Here is an 8799-nt window from a genome sequence, read left to right as displayed (position 1 = left end):
CAGTGACTTTCGGACCTCTCCGAACTTGTTTTACGTGGCGTGTTTCCACACTGAAAGGGATTACAACCACGACACCCTGAACACCCACAAGTGGTGCATGTATCAACATGGTGCATGAGTCTGGATACGCCAGACAAACGTCCCGGACTGGAAGCTATAGCTATGTACATAGCGACCACCCGGTAGCAATTCGAGTACTTGCTTGCCGGGCAAGCACTCCCCCTTGCTGAGGAGCGAGATCTACCTAAAATCTCTACTGATCTCTGGGTCACAGCACCCGAGTTTTGCGCAACTAGCACCGTAACTCAAACGTCGAACACGAAGGCTCTACCCGCGATATGGGTATCAACCACAGCCACCACGATACTCCCACCAGGGGCCTACCTCAATGTGCTGTCTTGGAGCAGCACAACCCGTGGTACCGAAAGAGAGGCTCGGTGGGCCTCCTCCTTTTGCTCCGACAAGCATGGTTAGAGGAACCAGTCGCTATATTAGTCGCCTCTTACGACAAGCAATAGCGGCTGTGGAAGTATTCTCGCCCGCTAACCACACGGCGAAGTTTGGGCTAAATACCCCTCCTCCTACGGAACACCTCGTCCGCAAACGCTGCCAGCCGTTGAATCCTCTGCTGATCTTCCAGGATTCTATTGAAGGTCCAGTTTTCGCCAAGGCGCTGCACTCCAAGTCCATCGAGGTTTCGCAAATCTGCATATAGAGGACAAGCGCACAATATGTGCATCCAGTCCTCATATGGATCACCACAAGCGCAAGCAGTGGTATCGCTGAGGGCTCTCCCTTGCAAAAATGCGTTAAACGACCCGTGACCTGTCAGCAGGAAAGACGTCCTCATCGAGAATCCAAAGCTTGGATCTCGATAGGCGAGAGTGACGTATGGGATGAACTTGTGCGTCACCCGTCCTGGTTCGCTGTCGTCATCCCATCTGTTTTGCCAATTCTGCAGCAAGCACTCCTCTAGGCGAGTCTTCCTCTGCTTCCAGCTTAGACACGTAGTGTCCTCGCCGTATAGCCAGTCGTTCTCCTCCAGCGGGTATCCACGCTTCAGCTTGTACTTGACCGCTAAAACTTAGCAGCCAAGTCAAGCGGGGGAGCTCCGCCAAGTACCTGCAGTGCCACTGTGACACTGTTCGGCCATACCGAAAAGGCATCCAAGCAGGATTAGCCTCTGGCAGGAGGCTAGTCGTCTCCGGGCGGCTACCTGTTCGGCGGTGTCATACCATACCGGGGCCACCAAACAGCACACAAGGTGCCATGAGTCCGTCATATATGGTCCGCCTGGCTCGAGGACTGAAGCCCCAGTCGGCTCGAAGCACACGCGCCAATGCTCCAACGACTCCGGTCATCCGCTGGCGAAGCGAAGCTATGTGCGTGAGGAATTTCATTCCTTCACTGACCGTGATGCCAAGGTACCGACAGCTACGCACATACGGAAGGTTCGCTCCAGCAAACCTCACCGTAGGCGCACGTCTCAAGGCACCTTTCAGCAGCATTATTACCGTCTTGCTGGTCGAGACGGTAACGCCAACTTCCGCTCCCCACGCTTCTACGATGGACATCAGCTCTGCACCTTTTTCCTCTAGCTCAGCTCGGGAATTTCCCTCGACGAGAAGCAGCAAGTCATCCGCGTATGCACTCAGCTGGCAATACGGCTGGAGACGCTGAAGCAGTACATCCATCAGTATGTCCCAGATAAATGGGCCACTGATTGACCCCTGCGGGCAGCCTCTAGTTACCGGTACATCCACAGTACCGGAACTGCTTCGGATCACTGCTCTTCGGCCGGAGAAAAAGCTCTGCCACAAGCCCATCTCCCGGCATCCCAAGTCGGCTAGTCGGCGGAGTGCAGCACTCCATTCGACGTTGTCGAATGCTCCTTTGAAGTCCACGAATGTGCCGAGCACGTATTGCGCCGGGCTGGCACAAACACTGCTCTTCACGTGCCTCCAAGCATCCTCCACACATCGTCCTTGGCGAAATCCAAATTGCCATCTGCAGCCTTCCGGAAGAACTTCTCTCACACGATTCACCATGATGGCCTCGAGCACCTTACCAAAGACTGGTAGCAAGCATATTCCTCTATATGAGGAGGGCTCACATTTGTCCTTATCTGGCCCTTTGAGCAGCGAGACAACTCGTGGGCACTTCCACTCAGCGGGAAAGTATCCTAATCGGATGCATCGGGAAAACAACGATGCAAGGTGCTCGGGTATGGCGCGCCAGACTGCCTTGCAGATAGTGCCATTAATGCCGTCCAAGCCGGGAGAGCGCCTGCTCTTCAACCGGGCAACACATGCATCAACCTCGAATACTTCGAGGGCCGGTGGGACTTCCTCCGCGATGGCAGTCGGTGCTTCGGACTCCGCAACTGGGAAGAAATTGCGGAGGAGCACTCGTGCACAGTCACCCCAATCGGTGATCATCTCGCCATTCACGCGGAGGCACCCAATCTCCGTGCACTTCCTGCGGCCTCGGCAAATCTTATAGACGCGCCCCCATGGGTCGTCGGCATGATCTCCCACGAAGCGTTTCCACTCATCCATTTTCGCCCTCCAAATGAGCTTCTTGTAGTTGGCTGAGGCCCGCCTCAGGTCGACCAATACACGCTCTATTGCGGCATCATCATCATGACGCCTTCCATTTTGAAGTAGGCGACGAAGTCTCCGGACTTCGCGCCTTGCATCACAGAGGTCGGCAGTCCACCAACGTGCTCTCCTGCTGGGCAATCGGATGGACTTTCTTCCCAGCGCAATATCACATACATTATGTACTATACTGCGCAGGGTCGAAACTTGCTGGTCCAACGGCGACTCTGAGAAGTTTTCCGGAAGTTCGGCTGCTCTACTCACCATTTCCTCCTTGAACAATCGCCAACGTGCATTGGAGAAGTTCCAGGACGGCACAGGAGCTATGCTCTCAACTGCGCGCGCGGTAGTTGGTTCGGCCACAACAGTAATGATGTTGTGGTCACTCAATTCCCACTCGTCCACTCTCCACTCATATGTGGCCCACATAGATGCTGCCTCATTGACGATTGTCACGTCGATATCGCTTGTAGCTCTGTAATTATCGAACGTGTACACCTCTGTTGACTGGTTTAGGGCGGCGACTCTTGCCTCCAGCATCCACTCTGACAGCAGCTCACCCCGTCTGTAGTTAGCTTGCCCCTCGGCATGACGAGAGAGTTTGCTAAGCCACATGGGGGACACTGCATTCGCGTCGAGGCCCAGGATTGCGGGGGTTCTGCTGGCCTGCAGCAGGACCGCATCCATGTACCGGATGTACGGTTCCAGAGGTGCATCATACTGGCAGTATGCGGCGCAAAGGAAGATTGAGCCAAAACTCCCTTTCACGACCAGACATACGCCATAATCTGTGGTGAGGGTCTCCACTGGCATACAGATGGCTTCCTGGTGATCCACTAGGATGGCTGCCTTCCCTCGCCGATCGATGAAAATTCTCATTCCTTCAGGCAGCACATCCATTCCGTCCCCGTCGAGATACGGCTCCTGCACCAGCGCGAACATAGACTCCGATCTCCTGAGTCGGACTCCGAGCTCGATGGTCGCAGCTCGGCCTCGGCCACAGTTCGCTTGGATGAAGCTAAACATTAGTGTCTAGCTTGCACCCTCGCCAGCAACGCCCCGTATATCGGGCAAACGCTCGAGAGCATGTAATGCCCCGAGGGTTGCCCTCTGTGGCGGCAGTTCCGGCAGTCCACCGGGTTTTGGCACTTTGCCGCAGTGTGGCCTTGTTGCCCGCACTGGCGACAGACACTATCCTTCTGCCGGCATTCGCTGACCTTGTGGTCGAAACCCACACATCTGTGGCAGGCGTATGTGCGGACCTGTGACCGGCATCGGAATGAGAACCACTTGATGTAGACACGACCTACATCAAGCTTCGCCATCGCCCGGTCGTCAACCTCCAGCGTCACATTTACTGTGGCGCCGTCAGCTACCGACCACGCCTTGGTCACCAGGTGCACTGACTTCTTAAACTGGGCCAGATTCATTTCGCTGTCGAAGTTGTTTTCGTGGAGCTCCTTCATAAACTCCTCAGGGCCGATAGCTGTGTCGACGTCATATACGACGACCTTCGGCTTCTCGGCCGCATTCCGTGCCACATTTAGGCCAACCTCGGCGAATCTTTTTGAAGCGACCACCTTCTGCAGCTCTCCCACCGAAGGAGTGCGAATGATCGCACCACCACCTCGACGGAGCTCACGGACCTCGTGTACTCTGACTCCGAGAGAGGGTGCAACCATCGTTCGCACCTTTTCCGCTATGTCTTTCCCCGATAGCGCAGGGTCGTCGCACTTCACCACCGCTGACCACGTCTCGCGGACCTTGGTAGTCCGCGGGGCAGCGATGGGTGCAACCTGCTGCATCTGGGGAGCATTGGCGGCCGTATTTTTCAACAGATTCAACGACGGCGGCGGCGGTGGCGGCATAGCAAGCCGCGTCTCCAGCTCTCCGCACCGGAGCATTAGCGCCAACACCAGCTCATCGTAGCGGCTGATAGCATATGAGAGCTCTTCCGTGTCCACTTCTCCTAGTCTGCGGAAGCTGCTTCTCACCATGCGCTGTGTGGCCGACAGCTCTGCCATCATGGCTGCTTGCCCAGCACGGGCGGCAGCGGTGGCGGCAGTGGCAGTGGTGGCAACAATTTTAGCAGCAGTGAAAACGGCGGAGGCAGCAGTGTGGTCGGCAGCAGGGGCAGCAGTAGGATCAGCAGCGGTGGCAGCAGCGTGGGGGGGGCAGCATCAATGGCAGCGTTCTCCGTAGCCGCCCGGGCGTCCTCCAGCGACGAAAACGGCTCCTCCAGTACCCCAACGGGTTCTGGCACTCCATTCGATGCCAGGGCAACCAATTTCGCCTGCGTTGGCGCCGAGCTCTTAGATGCCAGATGGCTTCTGCGCCTGCCTCGTCTGGACTTCATCGAGGCACTACTTCCGCTCAAGGCACTCGCGCTGCTGTCGCTCTCCATCGGCATAAATACGATGGTGGCTCCACCTACCGTCGACGCCAGCAACCGTATGCTCGTTTACTCGCTGACAAAAGGTAGTTGCTCTGGAACTCGAGCTCCACCTATCGGTAGAGTCTGGTAGCACTAAAACTCTCCCTAGACACAAACCTTAGCAGTGACTCCCACCAATAAGCTTTGTGACAGCTGATCAAAAAGCTTACTCGAAAAACTTACTCGTAAGTTCGCCTTCAGCACGTGCTAAGTGGAAAATTCCCAACAATTAATTGTTAATTACTTCCAAACCGCTTGTTTATAACACACGAAAATTAGCACACGACTTTCGCGGAGCACTAATTCACCGATTTTATTACTTTCCAAACACGGAAAACCAAGTTCTTCGCAATCTGTACACGAGCGCAACGAAAACACGTCCGTCGTTAATCCATTCATGCGCGTCACTAATTAGATGACGAGGCATTTGGCTACCTTAAGAGAGTCATAGTTACTCCCGCCGTTGACCCGCGCTTACTTGAATTTCTTCACTTTGACATTCAGAGCACTGGGCAGAAATCACATTGTGTCAACACCCGCTAGGGCCATCACAATGCTTTGTTTTAATTAGACAGTCGGATTCCCCAAGTCCGTGCCAGTTCTGAATTGATTGTTAATTGATAATCGTTATAATTGATAAGAACTAATTGGTTTAACCCAAATAGTATTCTTAAAAATTTTAGCAAGAAAGTTCCACAATTGGCTACGTAACTAAACTATCCGGGGAACAAGTAACTAACATAAATGCTAGAAACTCTATTTACCCAGAACGAGCACATAAACCATGTTATTGTTTCCCAATCAAGCCCGACTATCTCAATCTTCAGAGCCAATCCTTATCCCGAAGTTACGGATCTAATTTGCCGACTTCCCTTACCTACATTATTCTATCGACTAGAGACTCTTCACCTTGGAGACCAGCTGCGGATATTGGTACGGCCTGTTGAGAAGTTTGCGTGTCCCCACCATAAATTTTCAAGGTCCGAGGAGAAAATATCGACACAACAGTATATGTCATGCTCTTCTAGCCCATCTACCATATCTCTCTGCGAAAGACTTCCATGGTAGTACGGCTATAAAACAGAAAAGAAAACTCTTCCGATATCTCTCGACGGCTTCTTTATGGTCGTTCCTGTTGCCAGGATGAGCACGAGGCCCATATTTAATAACAAACGGATACTCAACAGGTTACGGAATTGGAACCGTATTCCCTTTCGTTCAAAATTATTCAAGTGTATTATATTCGCTTTGTTTATATAGTTAGGCATTTTTGTTTTACTTGAAAATTTTCGGCTTTCGCCTTGAACTTAGGACCGACTAACTCGTGATCAACCACTGTTCACACGAAACCCTTCTCCACTTCAGTCCTCCAAGGTCTCATTCGATTATTTGCTACTACCACCAAGATCTGTACCAATGGCAGCTCCATGCAGGCTTACGCCAAACACTTCTACGCATACCATTGTACCTTCCTACTCACTAAAGTTTCAAAATTTATATCACAAGTAATATAAATCATCTACTTTAGCGGTAATGTATAGGTATACAACTTAAGCGCCATCCATTTTAAGGGCTAGTTGCTTCGGCAGGTGAGTTGTTACACACTCCTTAGCGGATTTCGACTTCCATGATCACCGTCCTGCTGTTTTAAGCAACCAACGCCTTTCATGGTATCTGCATGAGTTGTTAATTTGGGCACCGTAACATTACGTTTGGTTCATCCCACAGCGCCAGTTCTGCTTACCAAAAGTGGCCCACTGGGCACATTATATCATAACCTTGAACTTCATATCAAGAAAGTTAAGGTTCTTACCCATTTAAAGTTTGAGAATAGGTTAAGATCGTTTCGACCCTAAGGCCTCTAATCATTCGCTTTACCAGATAAGATTATTTTATATAATATTAAAATGCACCAGCTATCCTGAGGGAAACTTCGGAAGGAACCAGCTACTAGATGGTTCGATTGGTCTTTCGCCCCTATACTCAATTCTGACAATCGATTTGCACGTCAGAACTGTTTCGGTCTTCCATCAGGGTTTCCCCTGACTTCAACCTGATCAAGTATAGTTCACCATCTTTCGGGTCACAGCATATATGCTCAAGGTACGTTCCAGTTAGAGGCATAAATAATATAAATATACATTATACATAACTATATAGAACGCCCCGGGATTGTGTTAATTAGCTATAAATAGCTAAAAAACTAATCCCATTATTAGTCAAGTTAATTACGCTATTAGGTTTACATCCCAATAACTTGCACATATGTTAGACTCCTTGGTCCGTGTTTCAAGACGGGTCCCGAAGGTATCCTGAATCTTTCGCATTGTTAATCATACAAGAGCATATAATAAACACAAAAATCAATGATAATTATGCCATTATATAATTCCGAAAAATTAACGCTCTGTAATAATATAAATCTATCAGCACTTTATCAAATTAATAACATTTATTCTGTGTTAAAATGCAAGCAATTTAATTGGAATAAACTATAAGTTATATTTTATGATAAATTTGGGATATGCTAATAGATTACAATGTCCTTATATGGAAAAAATGCACATTATTCTTAATAATATTATTTAAATATTACAATTTTAATGATGAATTTTCCATAACGGATATTCAGGTTCATCGGGCTTAACCTCTAAGCAGTTTCACGTACTGTTTAACTCTCTATTCAGAGTTCTTTTCAACTTTCCCTCACGGTACTTGTTTACTATCGGTCTCATGGTTATATTTAGTTTTAGATGGAGTTTACCACCCACTTAGTGCTGCACTATCAAGCAACACGACTCTTTGGAAACATCATCTAGCAATCATTAACGTTATACGGGCCTGGCACCCTCTATGGGTAAATGGCCTCATTTAAGAAGGACTTAAATCATTAATTTCTCATACTAGAATATTGACGCTCCATACACTGCATCTCACATTTGCCATATAGACAAAGTGACTTAGTGCTGAACTGTTTTCTTTTCGCTCGCCGCTACTAAGAAAATCCTTGTTAGTTTCTTTTCCTCCCCTAATTAATATGCTTAAATTCAGGGGGTAGTCCCATATGAGTTGAGGTTGTATATATAACTATATTTTGCCATAAATTCTTTATATATAAATGATAAAACAATCAATTAAATTCGTTATAAATAGTTCCAATAGTTCTTGTAAGCAAAGTCATTTTTATCCATTTAACGAACCAACGAAGAATAATAACAAAACCAAGATTTTTCTTTTTCCGAATCATTAATAAGAGACAATTCTAGATGAAAAATATTTCAATTTTTTATGCTAGACATTTCTCAGTATTATTTGATTGAAAAAGAAAATATTTCTCTTCGTTTTTCACATTCAAATGTGAGATAATGTTTTTCATTTCTTTTTTAATATTATGAATAAAATCATTATTTAATCCAATAATATACCATATGCTTATAAAAAATTTATAAACAACTTAATTAGCATAGTCTTACAACCCTCAACCATATGTAGTCCAAGCAGCACTATAAAATTAATTAAAGTACATAACAGCATGGACTGCGATATGCGTTCAAAATGTCGATGTTCATGTGTCCTGCAGTTCACACGATGACGCACAGTTTGCTGCGTTCTTCATCGACCCATGAGCCGAGTGATCCACCGCTTAGAGTTTTATAATTCAATTTTATATAATGTCAATATTGTTTTTATTGAAAGAAATTAAAAATACACCATTTTACTGGCATATATCAATTCCTTCAATAAATTTATTTTTATACCTAAAAT

At 47.9% G+C, this 8799-nt stretch overlaps 1 non-coding gene and 1 pseudogene across 1 annotated transcript; both read right to left on the bottom strand.

Moving 5' to 3' along the window:
- Window positions 1-5363: 5363 nt before the first annotated feature.
- Window positions 5364-8112, bottom strand: LOC116802784 (annotated as a pseudogene).
- Window positions 8113-8506: 394 nt separating this feature from the next.
- Window positions 8507-8685, bottom strand: LOC116802786. Its single transcript, XR_004363134.1, has one exon. It is a non-coding gene; the product is annotated as a 5.8S ribosomal RNA (ribosomal RNA).
- Window positions 8686-8799: the final 114 nt, after the last annotated feature.

This window comes from Drosophila sechellia, unplaced genomic scaffold, assembly GCF_004382195.2.
Source record: "Drosophila sechellia strain sech25 unplaced genomic scaffold, ASM438219v1 U_219, whole genome shotgun sequence".
In the NCBI taxonomy this organism is placed as follows: Eukaryota; Metazoa; Arthropoda; class Insecta; order Diptera; family Drosophilidae; genus Drosophila; species Drosophila sechellia.
Note: the sequence above shows the minus strand (reverse complement) of the source record. Positions and strands in the feature narration are given on the sequence as shown.